General features: G+C 35.7%; 1 protein-coding gene across 4 annotated transcripts in view; it reads right to left on the bottom strand.

The window, feature by feature from the left end:
• The window catches only part of ARHGEF12 (Rho guanine nucleotide exchange factor 12), a 141,909-nt gene that overhangs the window by 116,493 nt on the left and 104 nt on the right, over window positions 1–25,312 (bottom strand). The window lies entirely within an intron of this gene.

The raw sequence follows: 25,312 nt of genomic DNA, 5'->3' as shown, positions 1-25,312 counted from the left end.
CCTAAATTTAGCTGAAGAATACAACTACAATAAAAAAATCCAGAGAGGCTTTTGATGAAACCTGACAAGCTGATCCCAAAATTTATATGGGAGAAGAAAAAGCCAAGATTAGCAATGAAAATTTTGAAAAAAGAACTGGGTAAGGAGACTTACTCTACTTATACGCTCAAGTAATTTGGACAGTTTGGTGTTGGTAAAGAAACAGTCAAATCAGTGAACTGAGGGTTACTGGGTCGGGGGATGGGGTAACTGGGTGATGGGCATTAAGGAGGCACTTGATGGAATGAGCACTGGGTGTTATATTCAACTGATGAGTCACTAAATTCTACCTCTGAAACTGGAAAAATACAAAAAACAAAAAACAGTCAAACTAGTGGAACAAAACAAAAAGCTAAGAGACAAACACAAAAAATATGGAAACATGATATAGTGACAAATTTAGCACACCAAATCAATGGGGGAAAAACAGACTATACAAAAGGGGCAAGACACCTGGTTACCTATAAGGAAAAGTAAAACAATCTCTACCTCACACCATAATCATATTTTAATAACTAAAAACACCAGTTGCAAAATATATTCAACATGAATTCAATTTTTATGAAGTTAAAAAAAAAATGACCCTCAAAGCTCTATAATGTGTGAAGATGTAGTAACTGTATAGAAAAAGCATAAAAACATGCATGAGAGCAATAAACACCAAATCTACTACTTCCACAGAGAAAGAGAAGAGAGTAAGATTAGGGAAAAGTACACAACCTTACCTGTAATTTTAGTTCTTCCCCTTCCCCCCAAAATGATGATGCTAGGTGGGAGGTGCGTGTATATTCATTATATTCTTTTTTTTTTTTTGTCTTATGCTTGACATATTTCACAATGAAGTAAATTGAGAGGAAAAGAAACTAATAGAATCAGATGTTACAGCTAATTGAGGCTTCTATTTAATGACACTGAGAAAGCATAGGTTTTTTCCTTTTTTAAATTTAGAATTAACTCACTGAAAAGAATATTCTTATATTCCTCCAAAACCCTACTTTTGTTAAAATTGCATCAGTCCAGCTAATCCCTATAAAATGATCAATGTAATATTTAAAGGGGCATATACCACCAGGTCACTGACTTCAAAGTCTCTAAAACTTATCAGCAAGCACCAGTTCTGAAATAGCTGTCCCTTATCTCTGAAATTTATTGTAATTTTTCAACTAAAAACAGAAGATTTGTGTGTACACTTCTGTAGTCATTAGTCATCATCTAAGATCACACTGCTATCATGAAAATAGCCAGAAACCAAGGACGAAACCAATTCTACTTTTTCAGCAGCTAAAGAATAACACTTTTGTATTATAAATGTTGGAAGCCAGATGATATTTATTATAAAACTTTTCAAAAAGGGAAACACAGGTAGGAAAACACACGGGTTCAGGTACCAGTCAGACTGAGGTCAAAATCTGGCGCAGCCATTCAATGCTTTGGGTGGTGACCCTAAGAAGCTTACTGAACTTCAATGGACCTCGATTTCCTCACAAATGATTAAACCAAGGACCTGCTTTATAGTAATGTTGTGAGGATTAAATGATGTAAGTGTGTATGTAGCCCAGCACTTAGGATGCACCAGGTAATAAACAAATGCTGATTCTCTTCCATAAAAATGCTTTCAAATAAAAGATACTATCTTAAGTTGCACTTTCCACCTAAGTTTTCTTCTCTATTCTACAATGCAACCTTTCCATCTTATTTTATCATTAAAAAAGTATTCCAACACATTTTTTAAAATTATTAACAGCATGTAAACAACAGAAATAATTTTTCTGTGCTCCTCTATAATTCTTAGACAACTCCCACTGACATAGTTCCACCCCCAAACTACAGAAAAAGTCTCAAAAGTATTCACATATCACAACAGTTCTGAGACGTGAATAGCAGAATTGCAGATCAGCCATATATTCTTTCCTTCCCATGTGGGATTCCCACTTGTGCAAAAGAATGAGACGCAGTCAAACTACTGAAAGTGAGAAGCAATGAAGCTTCCCAAAACTACCAACTCCACTTTGCCATAATGTAATAGTACCCAGCTAAGATTTTCTTCTTTTCTATTTGTTTCTATCTGCCTATATGGAATATACGTTATCATGGGACTTCCAAGAAAAGAAGATAGGTAAGTTTAGAATTAGGTAACTGGAGTCAGGATTTGGGGGTCAGACTGTGGTCCAATTAATCTACCTGCTGCTCACAGTCAGAAAAGGGAAGAGATTAGCTAATACTTTTGTGGAAAAATAAGGAACCTCATATTTGATACACAAGAGTGCGCACTGTGTTATTTTGTTGCTCACAGCAGCATGAAAAATTTTTAAATAAGAAATCTAATGTAACTCTCCTAAGCAGATACATTTAAATTTAAGGATTTAATTTATTTGAGAGAAAGTGACAGGGCTAGTGAGAGAGCAGAAGCAGGGTGAGGAGCAAAGGGAGAAGGAGAGAATCTCAAGCAGACTGTGTGCTGAGTGCGGAGCCCAACACGGGGCTCAATCCCATGACCCTCGGATCATGACCTGAGCCAAAACCAAGAGGCAGATGCCCAACTGACTAAGCTACCTAGGCGCCCCCAGATACGTTTAAATTTAAATTAAATTTGGAGTCATCATGAAAGATACTGTTTTAACTGACCCTTTTTCCGTAGTCTTGGCAATGGAGGAATAGTTGGCAGATTTCTTCCTGCTTCTTTTGTTGTTGGTGGAAATGCTGCCAGGGGTACACATAATTTCCCCACTTTGACCTAAAAATTATCCTTCCTTACTTGGGAGGTGTCCCTTTTCACTAAGATTATAGTTTCAAGAGTGATGCATACATTAGCAAGCAAGTCAGCTAACACCTGTCAGGACAACCAGGTCCACTGACTGGCAATCCGCAGGGTGACAGATGTCAGAAACGTATTATCTTCGTAGTCCTATTATGTATCTGTTCTTAACCTTAACAAATTGGAAATAGGATCTTCAACAACAAAGAAGATTTAAATAAGTATAAAGAAAACAGAATCTGGGGCGCCTGGGTGGCTCAGTGGGTTAAGCCGCTGCCTTCGGCTCAGGTCATGATCTCAGAGTCCTGGGATCGAGTCCCGCATCGGGCTCTCTGCTGAGCAGAGAGCCTGCTTCTCTCTCTCTCTCTGGCTGCCTCTCCGTCTACTTGTGATTTCTCTCTGTCAAATTAATTAAAAAAAAAAAAATTAAAAAAAAAATTTAATAAAAAAAAAAAAAAAAAAGATAAAGAAAACAGAATCTGGTCCCTGGGTGGCTCAGTCAGTTAAGATCTGCCTGTAGCTCAGGTCATGATCTCCAGGTCCTGGGATCCAGCCCTGCTCAGAAGGCAGTTTGCTTCTCTCTTTCCCTCTGCCCCTCCCACCCTGCTTGTGCCCTCTCTCTCTCGTGCGCGTGTGCTCTCTCTCTCTCAAATAAATCTTGAAAAGAAAAGAAAACAGAACCTGAAGTTGTTAACATGAAATCTATACATTCCCAAATAATACATTTTTTAAAAGCCAAACTTTCATCTCAAATTTTTTATATTTACATTAAACATCCAACGACAGGGGCTTCCTAGAGCCTTCATCTTCCTTTACTACCTCTATCTTATGGGTCACTATACTCTTCCGCAGCCCTATCACCAGTGCCCCCTTGCAGGAACTTCTGTCCCCCACAGAGGCCTCCCAACTGCATTCCTAACCTCAAGATTTACTTCCCACTCAGATGCCTGGCTGGCTCAGTCGGTATAGCATGTGATTCCTGATCTTGGGGTCATGAGTTCAAGGCCCACACTGGGCCTAGAACTTACTTTAAAAAATTAATAATAATAATTACTTCCCTCTAATTATCTTTCAGATGACTACCTTAGTTTTTCATTAAAATAAAAATCAAAGAAATAAATAAAAACTAGGTCAAGTTTTCACTTAAAAATAAAACATTTCTAATTACAAAAACAATACATATTCATCACTGAAAGCCTGGAAAATACAGATAAATATAAAAAGTAAAACAAAAATCATCCATAATCCCACAACCCAGAAACATTTTAAAAATTAGGACATGACCTAGAAGTCTATATATTAAATTTTAAACACTATATATGTCTTAAAAACATAATTGGCATTATATGTGAAGTTTTATCTCCTACTTTTCACATGCCATGAATGCTCTCCCATTAAAATTTACTTGAAAATGTCTTCAGTTCTTAAATATATAATATTCTATTAAATGTCCTACAATGGTGTCCTGACAGTTTTAGCCATTAGGATTTCTAGCTCTACCGCCTGAGAGCACCAGACTTAGACTGGGTCCTCCTCCCCTCGCTCCTACTTCAGATAATGGTGGGGTTGACATCTCTGCATAAAAATTGACAACAAAAGCTTCATTTCCTTTAATGTCTTGAGATATATATCAAAATCAGCACTACTAAATCAAAAGGTTTAAATATTTCTTAGGCCTTTGACCTATATTGCCAAATTATCTTCTATAAAGTTTAAAGCCCATTTATATGCTCAATTGCAGAGTATAAAAAACACTGCTTTAGCACAGTCCTCCCTGGCATGACCTATTTGTTTAAATCACAACTAAACAAAGAAAGAAAGAAAAAAGATAAAGTTTTTGACACAGCAAGGCATGGGCTCAGAGATTATTCTGAAATTTTCTGCTTGGTACTCAAGATTACGCCTTCTGCTATAAAATACTGAAACTCTTACTTTGGGTTTACTTGTTTATTCACACACATCTATTCAAATATTTGCTGCATACTGCCTTCTAGGTATGGAACACAAAAGTGAATCAGGCAGACAAGCTCAGCAAAGCTAGAAAAATCAGTTCCATGATTTCTCCATCCAAAGCATTGTCCTTGGAGCTATCAAATTCCCTCCCAACTATCTATCTTCTGGATCCGGTCTGGGCTCAATTCTTGAGCCGAGGCTGTCCCTATGCTGACCAACATGACGTCTGTCTGGGTAACTGAAAGTGGTGAGACAGGTCACTGGAAAAGTCAGACAAAGGCCTTATCATGATGGTCTTAAGTGCATGTTAAGGAACTTGGCTTTAACCTGTAGACTACTGTTTCCCACACTTTGAAACTGCCTTGCTGATCTGCCAGTCATATAACCCCTGAATTATTAGTTACTTAATGTTTTCTTTTAAGCACTATTGCTTTCATTTCAGAAGAAGCTTTATTTCGCTATTATAAATAAAAAGTCAATATTATTTGCCACAAATGTAAGGCAGCAGCAGACAAAAAAATACAAACTATAATTAAATTTTAAAAAAGTAAAAGTGAAATACAAATAAAGCATTCTTGGAAGTAGGAACACTAACAATTGAAAAAGAAGCATTCAGATGTTTCCTTCTCTTCAAATCTCCTGAAGTCATGACATGCCTTTAGCCATAGAGTAAAAACTATCCTATTGAATTCACTGGTACTAGTGATTGGTTATTTAATGGAAAAGAGCAGTTAAAGTAAGGGAGTGTTAAACAAAACAAAACAAAACAACACAACACAACACAACACTCATATATACCTGAAGCTTCATTTCAATTTAAAATAGGTAAGTGTAGTAGCAACTGGGTGACTCAGTGGATTAAGCCTCTGCCTTCGGCTCAGGTCATGATCTCAGGGTCCTGGGATGGAGCCCCGGCATCAGGCTCTCTGCTCAACAGGGAGCCTGCTCCCCCCCAACCCCCGCCTGGCCTCTCTGCCTACTTGTGATCTCTCTCTCTCTCTCTCTCTCTCTCTCTGTGTCATATAAATAAATAAAAATTCTTAAAGTAAAATAAAATACGTAAGTGTACATTTATTTACCAATTTTTAAATGTAGGATCAAGGCCTTTTCCTTAACTAAGGATGTGTTGATTGGAGTGCCCTATTATCTTTCTTGTATAAACTGTACTAAAATACCTCAGCCATGATTTATTTCCTGTTTCAGTTTCCTTACAGTGGAGCAAGAAACTAAAAATACTCACTAGATCACTAGACTCTACTTTTTTCCCAAATAGCTAAGAGTTATTTTTCAGTCACATCTAATAGGACAGCAATTTCTTTAGTGACAGGTCTTTACTTGCATTTCCAAAGTGCACACAACTCAGTTGTCACAGAAATGCCTTTCTTTTTTATGCTCATATTTCATTGGTTTTCATAATATTTAAGTAAACTAATTCCAATACAAGTACAACAGGTTGGGATTATGCAGTTCAAATGGAAGCAGAAGTATTCAGACATACTATGAAGTGGCCTCCTGCACATAAGCATGTAACCCACTACACATAGAAACCATGCTCTACAGAGGAAATGGAGTGAGTCCCTTAGATTAAAGTTGACCAAGAGATTGAACTATTGCTTCTCCTCTCTCTTCTCCCTAAATACATTCGTCGCACATGACTTGATCATGCTTAGCTACCTTGGATGTTACAGGACTTCATGAATTCCTAAATGACCACCCATCTTTACCATGTTTCCTCCCACAGTTCGTTAACTGTAACCAGCCACACTGAGACATTCAAAACTGTATCTTAACATCAGGAATGATACTCTTCCTGGGCACTTTTGCGGCATCTCTAACACAGTTATGTGCATGGTTTCTGTCAGCATTACAGCTCAAAAACATTCATTAAAAATCTTATGAGCGTATTTCCTATCTTAACTTCAAAACTGGAACTATGTATAGTCTGGCACAAAGAGTGGAAATGTCTTCACACATCCATTTAAGATGCAGGAAGAATTTCAAATATTTTGGAAGAAATCTTCAATTTGTGAGATCATATGCGTGACTGAGACCAGCTCTGCAAATAAGCACATCTTGACAAATATATCTGCTCATGTGAACAACTTAAATTTATGCTGACAAATTTAAGTATTCCATGTAGGAAAAAAAAAAAAAAGTGAACAACTGCAAAACTAGAATCACAAGATATGTGAACTGGATTTTTCTTCTTCTCTGAAAGGACCACTTGAGGACTCCTCTGAAAAACTACTGAAAATATTCTGAATGTTATAAAAGATCCTTGAAAGATCTGATATTTTTTCACAAGAATTTCCCCAAACTGAGTGGCAGCAAAAAGTAGATGAGGAGCCCCTTTTTCCAATTCATAAACATCACCTAATAAATAACTTGACACATTCAGAAGATATTTCTAAAAATTCCTTTAGTTGATTTTTTTGGAACAAAAGACCTAATATTTATTAGTATATAACTGCTGATCAAAGTTGTCCATTTGCTAGCTTCTGACCTTTCCAACACAAATACTTGAGAGTTGGACTTCTTGGTATTATTAACATCAAAATTTTAACAACGCATCTGTCCTGATGATCTTAAGTCTCATCTTAGCTATACACCAAGCAATGCCCAAACAAATATCCCTTCACTGTTGACTACAACCAGTTTTCTCACTGAGGAACTGATTTTTGAGGCAGACCTATCTGTAAATCAAAGGATGCACTACATATTTCATTTTCAGTTTTTACAAATTTAATAATAGTACATAATTTTCTCCTGTTGCCTTCTATAAGTGACAAAATACTGATTTTCTATTTATAATAAGAAATAAACTTTCTTTTGGGAATGGATTTTCAACCTAAAAAGCAATGTTAAGAAACATATTACAACAATGCATGTTAAAATTACAAGCAAAATAAAAAATAAAACGTGATATTCTGTTTTTAAAAAAATAAGTAACTGATAGTTCAGTGATTATAAGACTATGGCAAATTATTAATGTAGTATCCAAATAATTTAAGTATAGAAAAAAAGAGCCTACAAGATAAAAAGGCGAGTTCCCTATCATGCATTTAAGATCACTCTAATTACCCTTCCAGTCTCTTTTCTCCACCAATTTGCTTCATCACAAATCTCATGTTCTAGCAATATTCCACATAAAAAAAACATACTTTGTCTCAAATGTCCATTCTATTATCCATATCACCACCACCACCACCTCCACACACACCCACACCTAAACATCCTTACCTTTTGAAGAGGTTTTTCAAAAACATATTACCTTCCTCCAAGAAAACTTCGCTTAACCATGGTCTCAGACTGAATTACAGTAATACCTCATTTTATAGCACTCTGCATATACTGCATTTTTCACAAATTGAAGGTCTGTGGTAACCCTGCATCAAGCAAGTCTATTGGTAACATTTTTCCAACAACATTTGTTTACTTCATGTCTCTGTGTCACAGTTTGGTAATTCTCACAATATTTCAAACTTTTTCATTATTATTATATTTGTTATACTGATCTGTGATCAGTGATTAGGGCTTGCTGAAAGCTCAGATGATGGTTAGCACTTTTTAGAACTAAGTATTTTCAGCTAAGGTATGTACTTTTTTTTTTTTTTTAGTATATGTGCTGCCAAAGCGAGCACATGTACCTTTTTTTTTTTAAGACATAATTCAACTGCACACTTACCAGAGTACAGTATGCTGCAAACATAACTTTTATATGTACTGGAAAACCAAAAATTTCATTTGACTTGCTTTATTATGATATTTACTTTACTGCAGTGATCCGGAACTGAACTCACAGTATCTCAGAGGTATGCCTCTATAAGTTATTAGAAATGTTATCTTACTCTCTACATATCTTTTTCTGGTTCTTTGTATAGTTATTTAATACATAATTTTTGGAAGAATAACTCTCCTATGTTTTTCTCGACTACTTTGTATCATTTAGTAAGGCTAATTACATATTACTTCCAACTTTTATCCCTTCCTGAAGTTTCTTTTGTATATATAGTGCTCTCCTGGTACTCCTCCTACTACTCTGTAATCACTGCCTTGATTCTCTGTAGCCATTTCTTAATAGCCTTTGAGAGCACTTCCCTCCTCCCCCAAGATGTCATTTTGGCCATCCTTCCCATGTAATCTCAATTCTTTAGAACTCACCTATTTAAATTACTTTAATTACCATCACAAACACAAAAGCAGCTGCCAAGCCCTCACCTCTATATAGATGACACCTATGTCACCCATGAGCCATTTACACCTGGATATTCCATAGGTTCCTATGGTGGTCAGCCTCTAAGATGTCCCCCAGTGACTCCTGCCTCCTGGAATTCATGCTCTTGTATAGGTCCTTCCCCACACTGAATGGAACTGATCAGTATTACCCACTAGTACAAAAATGACAGTGTGACTTCTGACTGCTCAAAATTCCTTATGGAAAAAAGTCTGCCTCAGGAGCAACTGAGACCTCCAACTAACAACCAGCACTCACCTGCCCAGCATGTGAATGAGTCACCTTGGAAGCAGATGCACCAGCTCCATTCAAGCCTTTGTTTCAGTAGCCGACATCTTGACTACAAGTTCATTAGAGACCTCAAAGCAGAACCACCCAGCTAAGTTGCTCCTAGACTTGAACACAGCAAACAGTATGAGATAATAAATGTTTAGCAGCAGTGTCCAACAGCACTTTCTGCAATGATTAAAATGTTCCTTTCTTAAAAAAGATTTTATTTGAGAGAAAGAGTGAGCATGGGGCAAGAGCAGAGAAAGAGGGACAGGCAGACTCTGTGCTGAGCATGGAGCTGACATGGGGCTTGATCTCACAATCCTGAGATCACGACCTGAGTGGAAACCAAGAGCTGGAGGCTTAACTGACTGCGCCACCCAGGGTCCCTGATTAAAATGTTCTATGTCTAATGTCCAACACAGTACCCACTGACTACATGTGGCTACTGAACACACAAATGTGGTTAGTGTGACTGAAGAATTACATATTCAATTTTACCTAATTCCAACTAATTTAAATTTAAATGAACACATGTGTCTTAAAGCCATCATGCTGGATAGTGCAAGTATAGGTACTGATTTGGGATAACCTTTAGACAACTACTATAGTACGCTAAACAAAAATCTGCCACTTCCTTTATCTGTTGTCTTCTCAGTCTTTCATCTAACCTTCCTTCCATCTATCCAGTCAACTGAACAAAAATAATAAAACAAAATTGTGCCCTCTCCCTTTTATATTTCCCATCTTGGCAAACTGTACCAACACCCACACCCAAACCAGAAAAGTCCTCATTTTCACCACCTTCCCTTTTCACACTACTGGTATGAAATGCTGACTGTACCTGGTAGTATAGCAATTGTATTTAAGAAAACAGGTTGCAAAGATAGACAAATTCAGACTAAAACCCCAGTTTTCCCACTCACTAGGCATTCCACTTAAACTCTCTGTTTGTTTCTTACCCTGTCAAATGGACATTTTACAACAAAATCCATTACTTCATAGAGTCGTTATGAAAATTAAGTTAAATAAGATGTATAAAATATTATTATATGTATAAAATATTATCTATTACATAACTTTTACTCAATAAATATATTCTGGATGGAGAGATTAATGGTTGGGTTACTACCTCTGAGGTAGGTAAAGAAACAGTGAGAAAGGTCAAAATAGAAGGTATCATCTTTGAAGTAATTTTTGCTAAGCCACTCTAAAGAAAAATGATAGATAATCTAGAGTCTACTGAGTGTCTACTATGGGGTCAGGAAAGTGCAGGGAATGGCAAAAAGACTCAACTAGAAATAAATGAGTGAGGAACAGGAGAGGCTCTAGATGGCATCACATAGGAGAGATGAGAAGCCTGGTGATGACAATGAAGGAAAACAGTAATGCAAAAGGGCATGAGAGAGAAGGAAGAGAAGGTAAGAAATAGAAAAACACAAAAATTTGAAAGTAGACTCCTTCCAAACAACGACAAGATCTAAGATGTATTCATACTGATAAAGCTCCCAGGATAAATCATATGAAATTGCAAATATTGGACTGCTTTTGACTAATAAAATAGATTGGACCTTTTTTAAATAACGAAAGTTTGGGGATGGCACAGTCATTCCATTTTATATTCTATCTTTTGCCTTGAGTGCCTGAGACAATGTAGGGATCAAAAGACAATATAGCAAAATAAAAAATCATATTTCTATTAAAGAAATACAAATTTTGTTTTTGTTCTTGATGTTCTCTGGAACACAATTTAGAAGCTGTTGCTGTAAATTATATAATAAGAAAGTAACCTTCTTTGGCTGAAACTTCTTATATTTGAATTTTATACTTTCTATTTGTGTTTGGATACTAACTTCATGAAAATGATAGGTACCCCAAATTATGTGCAGTAGCAAATACAATGAACCAAGAGTCAAAAGACCTACATTAGAAAGCTGGCTTCAAAATGTACTACCTGGGAAATACTGGACTAGTCAATGAATGCCTCTGAATCTAAGTTTCTCCTCATCTGTAAAATGGGAATGCTAACTGCCTAGTGATGTTGTTATATGTATGAAATGTAATACCTACAAAGCATTTAGAATGATGATTGGTAAACAGGAACTGTATGTTACTGTTAGGAAACAGTTGTAAAAGTGTAATAAATATAGATGTAAACTACTACTAGCATTATACAAATACATATAAGAAAGTGTCAATAATTTGACCTGTAAGATGTGCCAAGACAGAAGTGAATTACACTGTTGTACTTCTCATTTTTAAATACAAAAAAAAAAGGGTCGGCAAATATTTCTATAATAACCAGATTATGTACAGACTATGAATTGGTTATTTAACTCCTTGTTATTTTTTCCAATCTGATTTTTTAACTTTAGCAACCCTCAGAAAATAACGGAACATACTCCAGACTAGTCATATTGAGAACAGTAAACTTTTCAAGCTGGATAAGCAAAGGTTTCCTTATTGCTAGCAGTGTGAGGAAGCACTGCTAGCTAAAATGAGATATGGTAAATATTTATGCAAAATTAACAGACCTTTACCCCACAGGGAGGCTCCAAGCATGGGAAAAAGCAGCTTCCCAGAACTGAGCATAGCGGATGTCTGTAGATCTCCCTAAGGGTTAGAAAAGTCTCCACATCCATAAGAATGCTTCAAAGGGCATTGCTTTTTTGCATGCATCCTCTCTGTGGGTTTTAAACCTAGTAATAAAATTCTCAAATTGTAATTTCCTACTCTTTCTCTACCTAGAAGCAGTACTTATTCAATAAAAAATTTAGTTTGTAGTCTTCTTTTTAAAATCAACTATCTGCCTATCTCTGTTCTAGATTCTGAGGTTACTAAGAAAATGCAAAACAACAAAACAAAACAAAACAAAACTTTAAAAAGATTAGGTTAGAAAATACACTTAAGTATCTCTTAGGCAAATTTTCCTTCCAATGTTAAGGCATAAAAAGTGGCTGAACTAAAATGATTCATGCCGTAGAATTTTAGTAACAACAAAAAAAAGTCTTTACAGAGAAAAAAAATGAAGAAAAAGTAACTTTTATGGCTCAGAAGATAAATCTAAAGCTTTAAAATAAAAGGGATATTTACATATTTCTTTAAGTGGTATAAAAGATAAACTGAATGATAAAATATAAAGGGAAGATCATTACTATAACAAGAAGTCTTCAAAGAGAAAATATTATCTCTGCTGCCACTTAACCAAACAAAGACTCTAGCTTAGGAAAAACTTAAACGTAATATACCTAAATCATTTATATTTCACAAAGGTCTGATCACCTAGCATTAAAATCATTCGTTTTTGCCTTTTCTTCCTCTTAGATACTCAGTATAACAATTCTTTAAGTCCCTCCTTACTACTCTGTGTGCCTACAATACAAAAACAAAACAAAACAAAAACAATCTCACAAAACTTGTTTTAGATGGGCCTTAAACTTCTTAAAAGAACTTTAAAATAGTTATAATGGAAAATGATCTATAAGCAATGTATATTAGGCTTCAAAAGAGTCCAGTGTTTACAGATGTTGTGTATATTTAAAGCAATGAATAAGAAACCATAACACAATGTAGCCATTCTTTAGAGGAAATGAGACAAAATTCCCCATGTCCGAAATCTGGAAAAGGGAGTAAGTAAATAGGTGATTAAAAATAGAAAGAATAAAATATAGTTATACAATTATAATGTAAGACAACACTTTAATGGTGTTGTTGAAAGACAAAAATCTACTTTCTGAGCTTTATTCAAGTGACTCAAAAGATCAACTGACTGATCCAGATGAGCCAATTTATTCAGTATAGGTAAGCCTGAGACCAGAAGACCAAAAGAAAATGAGCACTGGAACCATAATCCCAACTCTTCTGCTTAGAAACCATGGGGACCTTATGCAAGTTAGTGAATGTCTTAAAGCCTCATTTTTCTCTGTTTTAACCTAAGAACAATATCTAATTTACACAGCTAAAAGATTTAAAAAGATGATGCACAGAAAGTTCCTGGGACAGTGCCTAGCACTTAATATATACTCAATAAACATGAAATCCTTTTCTACATCCCGAATTTCTTTATAAGACTAAATTTCCTCTACCTTAAAGTGTTACTTTTCGCCCAGTCATCTTTCCACCTTCTGAAGTATAAAAAGCTAGTGCAGCAAGTCATCAGGCTAAACAAACTATTGTAGTTTTCAGAATCTTTGATCCAATCAACATATTTACCACTGGAGGTACAAAGTATAGGTTTAACAGGTTGCCAATACCTTCAAAGAAGTAGCTAATTAGTAGAAAGGTTCTCTTCAAATAGTGACTAAAGCAATACCTAATAAATAAAATGTGATTTCTTCTTTTTAAAAGCAATGAACACCTAAAGCTTCTTAAATTTCAACTGAAAACATTGCCCTTTTCACTTTAGTTTAGGTAACTTACCAAAATATAATTAAACTGAAAAATAAAAAGGAAACATAATAGGATGAGACAGGACAATTTAATTTGGAAAGTAAGATTAAATTTCATTACTGATAACTCCATACCACTATTTCCCAAAATACACAACTTCTCACCTTAATCTTCAGCATGAATCAACGGATATCACTCTTACAGGTAAATTTCTTAATTGTTAAATATAAATCAGCAGGTAGCAAGAGCTCAAAGTAACTTTACCAATACATGCAGAGCTGGCATTCCTTATTTACCGAATAAATGAATAATCAAATGACGTAATGATGTAAAGACAGAACTGGACAAATCCTGAGTAATCAAAGGCAGATTTGAACGTCTACTGCCAAGCCTTACCAATTCTTACCAGTTTAGCAACTAGAAGGGTTACTGTTTCAGTCTGAATTGAAATAACTGTCTCTCTTTTGTCTATTCCTCACTTCCAAATGTATCTTAATTCTAAAAACAACCTACAATTTGAAATATAAAGGATAAGCAATACTATCACAGTAAGGAGAAAACACTGTCACAGTAGCAGCCGCAAATACATGTGAATTCAAAAATCATTTTACACACATAGATCAGATTTTAAGAAAGCCAAACTAATTTCAGAGATTTAAACAGTAACAGCTACTCTAACTTCTGACCTCTTCTGTTATAGGTACTCAAATACATTCTCACTTGACCTTCCCAACGGCTCTGCAAAGTAAGTACTGTTACCCTCATTTTTATAGATGAGGAAACTAAACTGCTGTTCAGAGAGTTTGCCTGTGGTCTCCCAGATATAATAAGCAGAACAAGTCAGACACACTAAGCCCAGGAGGCTCTTTTTTCTACATCACCTTCAATCAGTTCTCTTCTATTGCTCTCTTTTACAAAACAAAACATATATATATGCATATATTATATAAATATATATACACACACATGTAAAAATATATATACACACATGTAAAATTAAGAGCTAAAATATCTTTTCCTTTAATAGCGACTTTTAATTTCTGCAAAGACAAAAAGAATTCTGCCAGTGGACTAAAAATTAATATAACTGCTAATATTTACTCATATAAAATTTTACTTAAGTCCTATTTTTGGAAAGAGAATTGTACCTTGTATCCTATTATGCAATAATTGCACGGGAGAAGCTTCTCTTTTTTTTACTAGTCACATCCACACAACACACCCAACTTGCTTCTAAATGCTGTCTCAAGAATTCTGATCTTTAGAGCTTCTAGGTAAATACAGTAACTGGAAACCACAAACTTTTCCCCAATTTGTGCAACTAACAAATGCAACCAAAGTACAAATATATTATTCTGACAAAGGTACCAACACATTATCATCTCTGAAAATGAATGTTTTTCTATTGTGATAAAACAGAAAAATAACATGAACAATGGCCAAGTCCAAGAGTTAGTCTCCATGGGAAAAAAACTATTTACATTTTAAATAGACTATATTGTCCCAAGCAACCAAACCCAGAATCAGTTCAATGCCAAGAAAAACTCATAATTAAATAAAAATTGTATTTACAAGCCAATGATTTTACAAGCCAAGCATCTTCTACCACAGTTACTACGTGGATCCTGAAATAAGACTAACAAATAACTTCATTAAAGAAAAAAAAAACCATTTGGATACCTAGAAAGGCAATTTTAACCTAAGTGTCTCTAGGCACAGTGAAAGAGGCCCATCAAAAAAGCACAATTAGCTAGTAGTACTATACTAAAATAAACTACCTTCATCATGTTATATATAATAATTTATTCACCAGTCTGTATAAATCCTCTTTGATCACCTCACTGCCACCTGCCAATCTGCACACTGAAGAAGGGATTCTATCTGTTTAATTTGCTTCCCACTGTTAATTACATTAACACCCCTTCCCCGAAGAATTTCCTGTGAGGCTGCTGATCTTAGACGCACAATGAAGAAATGACAAGTAAACTTACTGTATTATATTGCATGCTAATAACATCTATAAAGTCCTGACTCAAAATGGAGGCTTTAAGTCCCTCTTTAAGTCCATAACCTGAGGAGTGGCAAGCGTCTTTAATTATTTCTAAACTAAAGTTAGACTCTCTTCCTTACTTCTATGTTTTTTTCTTCCTTACTTTTAGATCATCTTAGCGATCTCCTTAAAGACTGATCGAGCCTTTCTCTGCACAGCAAACAGGATAGGTGAATATACGATTTTTATAAATGGTTGTTTCTCCTTCAGAGTAAATAACATCGCTGACCAGGAACTCCCAGAAGACTCAGAGCCATTAAGGGCTGGGATTCCTTTCAGTTGGCATCATTCCAACAGAGGCTCAGTAAGAAATGAAACCTCCTGCAAATCAAATCTGTTGCAATGTTATTTTTTCCAGGGGTTAATTACCTGCTTCTGCCACACACACACACACACACACACACTCTCTCCCTCTCTCTCTCTCTCTCTCTCTGAAGTGGAGAAAAGGAGGTGCTGGGAAACAGATGACATTCTCCTGTAAGCCTCCTCCAGGAATATTCAAAATGAAATCAAAACAGGTTTCTGGCTGTCAAATTCCAGATGCACTCCATGAACATCCTCTCCTACTTGATTCCTGTCAGTCCCTAGTACCATTACCTCAAACTATTAGACAGTAAGAACTTACTAAAGGAAGTCACACTTTCAGACTTTGTCTTTCAGAGGTACTTAGTGAAATATGTATGGCTGAAATATCCAGAAACTGCTTCGAAATAATCTGATAGAGAAGCAGGGCAAGGAAACAGATGAACCAAGACTGTCCATGCACTGATAATTATTGAAGCTAATGATGGGAACATGGAAGTTCTTCATACTATTCTCTGTACTTCTGTGTATGTTTGAAATATTCCATTAAAAAAACTTACACAGATTCAAAACAACACATCTAACAAGCATTTATTAAGCATTCCTGTGGCAGACTATGTTACTATTCCTAATTTTTTACTCTCCCCTTCCCTTCCTTAAAAGGATTATACACCCTTACCCATTATTATATGACTTGCAGTGCCACCTGTGGGAGGAGTATTCATCCCTGGCACACTGACAATGAGTTTGACCATATGACTTGCTTTGGCCAATGACATGCGAATGATTCACGTACACCACAACTGAGGAGAAGTTTTAAGAGCCCCTGCATGTTTGCTTCAGTTTTCCTGCTCTTTCCCTCCGCCATGTAAATGATGTGTCATAGACAGGGGCCGCTGCACCAGCCAGGGTTCCAAAAATGCCGCCAATCCACAGCTGACAAGGTTTAATGTAAGCAAGCAATGAACCAGTGTTGTAAGCCACAGAAATTTGAAGCTGTTGTTATGGCAGCACAACCTAGCAGAAACTTATATATCTACTATGGGGTAGATACAAAGAACATGAAAATGACAGGCTGCTATATTTGAAGCATGTTTTGGAAGACAGACCAAAAAACTTAATGGTGGTTACCTCTGAGGAGAGTATGAGAAGTGGTAGGTGTACAGGGATAGAGGTAAGATCAGAGGAAAACTTCATTATTACTATTATATATTACTTGAATTTTCTTGTAGATTTTTAAAATCTGAACAACATCGTCTGAGTAGTTGAATAATTTGCGCTATCTTCCTTATGCTTTTTAATATTAAAAAAGGAATAAAAATACAATAAAGCAAATAGTAATTACTTAAAAAATGACTAAGAACTATCATCCTACCCTTGAGGAACTCAAAACTTAGTTGACAGTGTTTAAAGAAAGCCTCTTCCCAAAAAATATTCATTGTTAATCTTTTAGTGGCAAAGGCTACACATGCAAAGAAAATAAATAAATAAATAAATAAATGAAATAAATCAGAATTATGACATGTGCAATTTGATCAGTTTGTTCATCTTAAATTTCCAGCAAAGTCAATAAAAGGTTTTGTGTATGGGTGGTACAACCACAGATCTCAAAGGAAATTCTCTAAATTCTATTATTTCAGTATGCCAGTTAAACTAGCGAGGAAGCATGCTTGAAACATTAAGTTTTGTGAAAAAGCCTTAACCAGTACTATAGACAAGGTATCTACTCCATTAAGCTCACCCATGTAGGGTAAAATTATAAAGTTAGAAGGAAAGGAAAAAGAGGGGAAAAAATCCTAACCATGACTCTTACAGGGATTAAACAACACTTGAATGGTTACAGAAGTCAAGGTCCACAGAGCAACACTTTATTCCATGAACATGTTTTTCCTTAAATTTGAGCAATATCTGAACATAGCAGTAACTTACAAACATGATTAGGAACATGTCTGCACTACTCATCTTAGGATCTCAAAGCACTGCACAAACATTAATTTAACCCTCATATCACCTGAGAGGTAGATATTATACATTATAACCCTCTATCCTGGCACTACAAAATATTTAAATACCCCTTCAGCAGTACTTGCTCCGGGAAGGTCTTGCCCAAACAGCCAATAAAACAGGAAATAAGCTGACGGTGCATGTGCCACCAACAATCTCTGAAAAGATCAGACCTTCACCCACAAGAACCACTTCCTCTGAGTAAACCACAGAGACTGTACAGGGCAAACCACATCATACCAGCTTGCATCTGGAACACAGGCAGATAACCCATCTAAAATCTATGGAAGGGTATGTCTAAGCCCCTTCATGAGATTTCCTATATGTACTTAAGTATGGACATCATCCTCAACTTATGACAGCCTTATGTCCCAATAAACCCACTGTAAGTTGAAAATATCGTTAAGTTGAAAATGCATTTAGTACACCTAACCGACTGAACATCATAGCTGAGCCTCGCCTGAGACGCGTGCAGAACACTCACCTTAGCCTACAGGTGGGCAAAATCATCTAACACAAAACCTATTTCATAATAAACTGTTGACTATCTCATGTAATTTATTGAATACTACACTGACAGTAAAAAAAATAGATTATACAGATAACAGAATGATTTTAAGTATATTTTTTGTTTACCTTCATGATCATATGGCCTGAGAGCAGTGGCCTTGCTGCCACTAAGTAGCGTCAAGACAGTGTACTGTAATGCATGCCACCAGCCCAGAAAAATATCAAAATTCAAAATTCTAAGCGCATTTCTACTGAATGCATATTGTCAGTGCATTATCTTAAAGTCAAACCACTGCAAGTTGGGAATGATCTGTATTTTGGATTTGTTATTCTTCTAGATGAGATATAGCCAATTTCTGCATTATGTGATCAATTTCACATATAACTTCTTCAGATGCTGATGAAATCTTCAGTTTTTCAACAATATATGTAGAATTTACATTTCTGAATACAAAGAAGATCTACAAAATCCTCTTTGATCTTTTGGGGATGTGAACCTCAAATGAGCATTTGAATGAAATATTTGACCAAAACTGTAGTCTCAGAGCAGTATCTTTAAATGACTACAATAGGCATTATAACATTAAAGAAAAAGCAATGTTAACAAGTGGCTAATTAGTTGTAAGCATTAACTAAACCAGGTTTTCTTACATTCCTTTGTGAATTTCTTCGTGAATTGTTACTCATAGTCCCAAGACAGGAAATCTAATTTTTCGTTGGCCATTAGATTTGCTTGCCTTTCAACACCGGGAAGCCACCCAGGCCTATCATGTGACTATGATCTCAAAAACCAGGATTCAGCATTTGAATTAGTAAAAGATCCTGTTTTGGTATGAATCTAAACTGTCAGCTATATTGGTGCATGCTAATTAAATAAGGCAAACTTAGTGTATTTCTTCTTCTACTGAAAGTCAACAATGTACGCTTATGCAATTTAGGCAAAGCCACTGACCTTCAGACCATCATATGTTACCTCCACTGAATCAAAAACTAAAAATTATTCTAAGTCACTAGCTTCATAAGGTTCTCTTGGGAGTTAGAAGCTGCCTGCCTCACAAAATCCTTCATATACGGCTATCTTGGTATTCTACATATTCTAAGTTGAAAAATGCCCTAACTTTGGCATGTTTCTAAAGTCCTAAAGTTTGAGGAAACAAAATTGCTAGCAAAATACAAAAGAACAAAGACATCTATTTAAGTAATTTTAACCTAAATTTTAAATCTAGGTTAAAATCGTGGGTCTCTCCTTTCCAGTTCAATGAAAAAGATCAAAATATTGAAGAGCTCTATATCTTATGTACTTTATAATTTAAATATGCACTTTTCCCCTCTTTTATGGTCTCTAATAATTAGTAATAGTTCTTATAAACACAGTGGCAAAAAAGTAAAATAAAAGTGAATTAAAATGAACTTCAGACTCTCTTTAGCCTTAATCTTGGGCTATGCCTAGAGAAAACTAGCCCCTCTGATTACATTAAACTGAAGTTGGAACTTGCTGCTGTAGAATATGGGTAAAGATAAAACACAGAATACTACATTTTGCCCTAGGAGTACATCTAAGGAAAAAATAATTTTGCACTAGGAGACCAATTGGGGAAAAGCTAATAAAACTTTAAGAGGGACAGAATGATTTTTCAACAACAAATCAACAGAACATAAAACTTGGCTAAGCAAAGGATAGGGTGGGGGTAGGGAAAGGGTGCTGGTTAACTGTCTGAACCATTTAGAGTTGTATAAACATAAAATGGGACAACAGTATTATTTAGCTTGCTACAGCAAGTATATACTTGTAACAGGACAAATTAAAAGTTTGAGCTAAAGATCAAGAAAAATTTCCCGAGGACTAGATCTACCAGATTGTTGATCAGTCTCGTGAGGAAATGACCAGAGCTTGATCCTCTAGAATAGATAAAGTATGAGAAAACATCCTATAAGAGAAAAATCCAGCACTAACTTGGCCAGATTGGAAAATTACTAAAGGAAAGTAGGACAGGAAAAAGAAAAATAACACAGAGAAAGACAATAATTACAACTAAAGAGTGGGGGACTTGAGAGTCAGAAAATCTAGGTTAAAATCGTGGGTCTCTCCTTTCCAGTTTTATCATCTTGACTTAAACTGCATGAGTTGCCTAAATGTAAATAATGATCTGCCCTATGGGGAGTCAGAACACTGTAAATGTTAAAGAATTACACTACAATAAAATACTCTTACATACGCCAGAGCGTTTTACTCAGAAACAAAATATTTATAACTTTGCTCATTTTAAACTTTCGGTTCAAATGCCACTATTTTGAGGACTCTTCAGTTATTAAAAGGGAAAAGAGAAGGTCTTCAAATGAAACTTTAAAACATCATCAAATTTTAACAAAGGAGAGTAAAAGAAGTTATGCTCCAGCAATCTGTTCCTGAAAATGTGACACTGTCTATTTCTAGGGGATAAGCAATTACATGATAAGAAACATTTCTCATAATTTTGTCAGATGACCAGGATGTAAGAGTCTCTCCAATAACCTCTGGAAAACCATTAAAATATTCTGCTTTCTTCGACCTATATCAGTTTAGTAGGCAATTCATACCCATTTCCAGATGGCTTTCAGAAGAGGACACCACATATGTCTACTCAAAGATGTTCTGTTTTCTCTCGAATCATAATGCTCCTCAGAAAAAGATGTAAAATCCACCATCTATAGGTTTCATAAATGTCTGCCTCAAATATCACTTTTTAAACTAAAAATGCAAACTTAGTTAAAATTTATAATAAATAAAATGTATTTATAGTAATACAAATATATAAAAATAAATGTATAATAAATATAATTTATAATAAATAAAATGTATTAACTCAATGTTATCTCCCACATTTTAACGAGAAACCACCAATGTGTTAAGCAGCATTACCAGGTTACCATATTTTTGCAATGATTCAGATAGATTCTTTTGTCACCTCACCAAATAAATATGAACATCTTATAAATGTGCCATTAATCAGGAAGAGTACAGCTCTGCACTTTTTTAAAAGATTACTCTACATGTTGACTCATGTAAACATATTCAAGTAAATATACCATTGCATGTCTATATGAATGAGGATTTTATACTGCACTGGAAGAACATTAAATTGAAATAAAGCTAGCACTGTGACCCTGGTCCCTAATCTCAATTTTGTATTTATCAAATGACTGACTTTACAAATAAACGGTACAAATAACTCAAGTTTGCAGATGACTCAGACAACCCTGAAATAGCACACATACAGGAGTCGTTTTGTTTTGTTTTTTAATCAAAAAGCATTATATGGCAATGATGGCAGAAAAGGTAACCTGGATGAAAATGTCAATTACTGTGTATATGCATATAAAGTCACAGCTTTACACACTCACCACAAGTTTGCTTAAATTAAACAAGTTTACACGTGAACTCAGTACTAAGAAAATGCCAACATACCAAAAACCTTTATCTACCAATCAAAACAACAAAATCCCTAAGTCCTAGACCAAAGATCCATTTATTGTTATAACAAAATTCCACCTGTATTGTCCCTGAAAATTCACTTTTCTAAAATCTAGTCTGAAATCATTTAGGGAATCCACTGAAAGAGGATTCTCCCTTCTCTATCTCTCAGAAGAAATTCCAAGTGCCATAAGACCCCTAAATTGTCAGGGACAGAAGATAAGCGTCTAAGAGGACTGCAAACAATTAGGATATATTTTAAGACTAAATACACAATCAGTGCAAACTGAAGAAGAGCAATCAGATATTTCTACCACTTCAATCATTAGGGCTGATTCTAAAAGTGGAAAACTATATGTCTCACAGAAGTTACAAAGCAAGACACTAGATGGTATTCATAAGCTGCTTAGATTAAAAAAAAAAAACCACTATTCAGATATACTACATAAAAACAGTAGCTACCATGAACATAGTTTGAATTTTAAATTGACGACTACACCTTTTAAGAAGGGAAGAGGGAGTGAGGGATCTGGAGAGTAGAAGATGGAGGAGGAAGAGAAGGGAGTAAATGAATGTGTTAATTTAACTGTAAAATAATAACAGGATATAACAGAGTTCTGAGTATCCACAGTGACCAATCAGAGCCTAAACATAGCTGAATTCCATCCCAGCCCCAGCACGTCCCTAACACAAGAATAAAACCCTTCTTATCTTGTTCAGCCATGTGTCGCCTGCCACAAACTGCAAAACAGAACAACGCCCAAAACCAGCTAGTCTGATTTCAAATGAGGACAGACAGACTCTGTAGTCAGAAGCACCACAATGAAAGAACTCTAACTCACACAGCTGGCCTGGTGGGTCTGCACACTCTACAAAACAAAGCCATACCACATACAGTACTTCAAACTTGAAAGGATCTTTAAAAAGCTACACTGGCACTGTTAATTTGCCAATAGCTCTAGTATCAGCAAAATACACCTATAGTACACTGGAATTAGACCCTGAGAAAAGAGGATGAGGTAGACAGAGCTGAGAAGAAGCTAAGAACTACAATATACTCATAACTTGGTTAACGTACTGGGAAAAAAATAACATTACACCACGGCTTCCAGATTTCACCCAACATATATTCAAATCAGGGACAACTACTCTCCTAATGATCAATGGATGCTTGATATTTGCAGAGTTATATGTGTTTAAAGAAAATGTAACAGTCACCCAAGAATAATCTTGTTTAAAAAAAAAAAAAAAAAACTAGCACAAATTCCTAGGATACAGGTATCCATACTCTCTTGGCAATGCATATTAAATTAAGTGGCTTTTGAAGTTTGTTTGTTTGTTTGTTTTCAGTTTAGAAAAGTATGTGAGATCAACCAGCACATGAACTAATTCAAGGATATTAATACCCAAACCAATTTGCAGATTCATCTTACACTTAGAATACTCATCTTTTAATCCTTTGTGCCTAGCACAGGGCCTGGCAAAGAACATTCACTGATGGCATGTTTACTGTATATTTATATCTCATCTAACTCATTAAAAAATTCCAAATCCCAAGATTTTATTTCCATGATACTAAAAAAAAAAGGAAGCAAATCTCTGAGAAGCAGAAAGGAAGAAGATTATTATGTGGGTGCTATCAGGTGATTTTCATGTGACATGAGCTGGTGACCCCAGGTTTTGATTCTACAAAATTAAGCACCCCTAGTATCACAATAAAAACTACCAATACTATATTAGATCCTAATAAGAATTCTTATCTAAAGGCTCAACACAGAGGGCGAGAACTGAATGAACCAGGAAAATAAAAACAATTACCCACACACCCATTACAGTGACTTCTCAGTAGCAAAAAACCCTGAAAGGAAAAGGAATATGGATAACCTGAAGAAATTAGGATAAGCACTGTTGCTACTTGGGTACAATCAGAAAAGTTGAAAACTAAAATGCATTTAAAAAAATACACAAGGAGGGGCGCCTGGGTGGCTCAGTAGGTTAAGCAGGGGCCTTCCGCTCAGGTCAGGAGCCCAGGGTCCTAGGATAGAGCCCAGCATCCGGTACTCTGCTCAGCAGGGAGTCTGCTTCCCCTGTTCCCTCTGCCTACCTCTCTGCCTACTTGTGCTCTGTCAAATAAATAAAATAAGATAAAAAATACACAAAGAATATAGTTTAAATATTTAATGGAATCTTTTAGGTGAACATTCACGTGACACTGGAAAGCATCAACAGGAAGAGGAAGTTCTGTTTCTGGAGTAGCTGTTATGGTATGATAATGGAATTTGGCCCTTTTAAAATCAACAAATGAGTCTGACGTTTAGGTGAAACTCTTATTAGGAAATTCAACTATTTTCTGCAGAAGCACCATCGTTGCTCTCTTCATCAAAGTGCTTTCTTTGGCCCCTTCATTCAGTTATTTGATCTTTAAAAAAAATAAAATGGTGTAATAGTTTGAATACTGACTTAAAAATAAAGGTTGACTGAAATTTGGAACCAGCATACAATGTCATAATGATATTGAGAAATTAAACACAGTAAAGGAATTTACTGTTTAACCTAATAGTCCAAAGAATAACCCTTAAGAGTTAAGAAGCTCCATTTAAACCCCATAATCTAGCTCAATTCACCAACCACCAGGAAACATAGATAAGCAGTAGAAAGGACTCACAGAACTCAACAAATCCACCTGCCATGCTACCATGTACCATCTAATTCGCTTAGGGTTTGTATCCCTTCGATGCAAATGCAAATACTAAAAATGCAGCAATTAAAATCAAGCCCCATGACTTTTCCTCCCCCTTTTTAGATCCAGCAAGAGCCTGTGATTTACTAGTAATTTCAACATTCTGGAAAATTATTAGATAATGAACGCTACGCAACTCAGTATTGAAAGAAGATCAAGTTCAAAAATCATCATGTAGTGGCCTCGGAACGAAGTTCACAAGCAGCAATTCCTAAAATCTAACAGTGTCTAGAGAATTACAGGGCAGGAAGAAAACCAGTGATGCACCAATACCCCAGCCGACTTCGGGCACTGACCTTCACCCAAAATGACCTTTCTCTGGTTCCAAGATAAGTACAGAATCCCAATGCCCGCTACAGGCAGAAAACCCACAATCATGGCTTTACCTACCCCTTCGCTGAGAATCTGGAGAAAAGTTTCTCTCCAGAAAAAAGCTACATTTCCAAATTCAATCAACTGGGTAACTTGGCAGCAACCCCAGACTAATTGCAGAGCTCCCAAACAACCCTCTTTCCTAAGCCTGTCAACTTCACTGGTCAAAGGCAATTGGCAATCACTGAGTCTCTGCTAGGTCAGGCCGAATCCAGGGAAGCTAAGCGCAAGGGGAGCTTCAT

The sequence above is a fragment of the Mustela erminea genome, chromosome 9 (assembly GCF_009829155.1).
Source record: "Mustela erminea isolate mMusErm1 chromosome 9, mMusErm1.Pri, whole genome shotgun sequence".
In the NCBI taxonomy this organism is placed as follows: Eukaryota; Metazoa; Chordata; class Mammalia; order Carnivora; family Mustelidae; genus Mustela; species Mustela erminea.
This window is presented reverse-complemented; position numbering and strand designations above follow the sequence as displayed.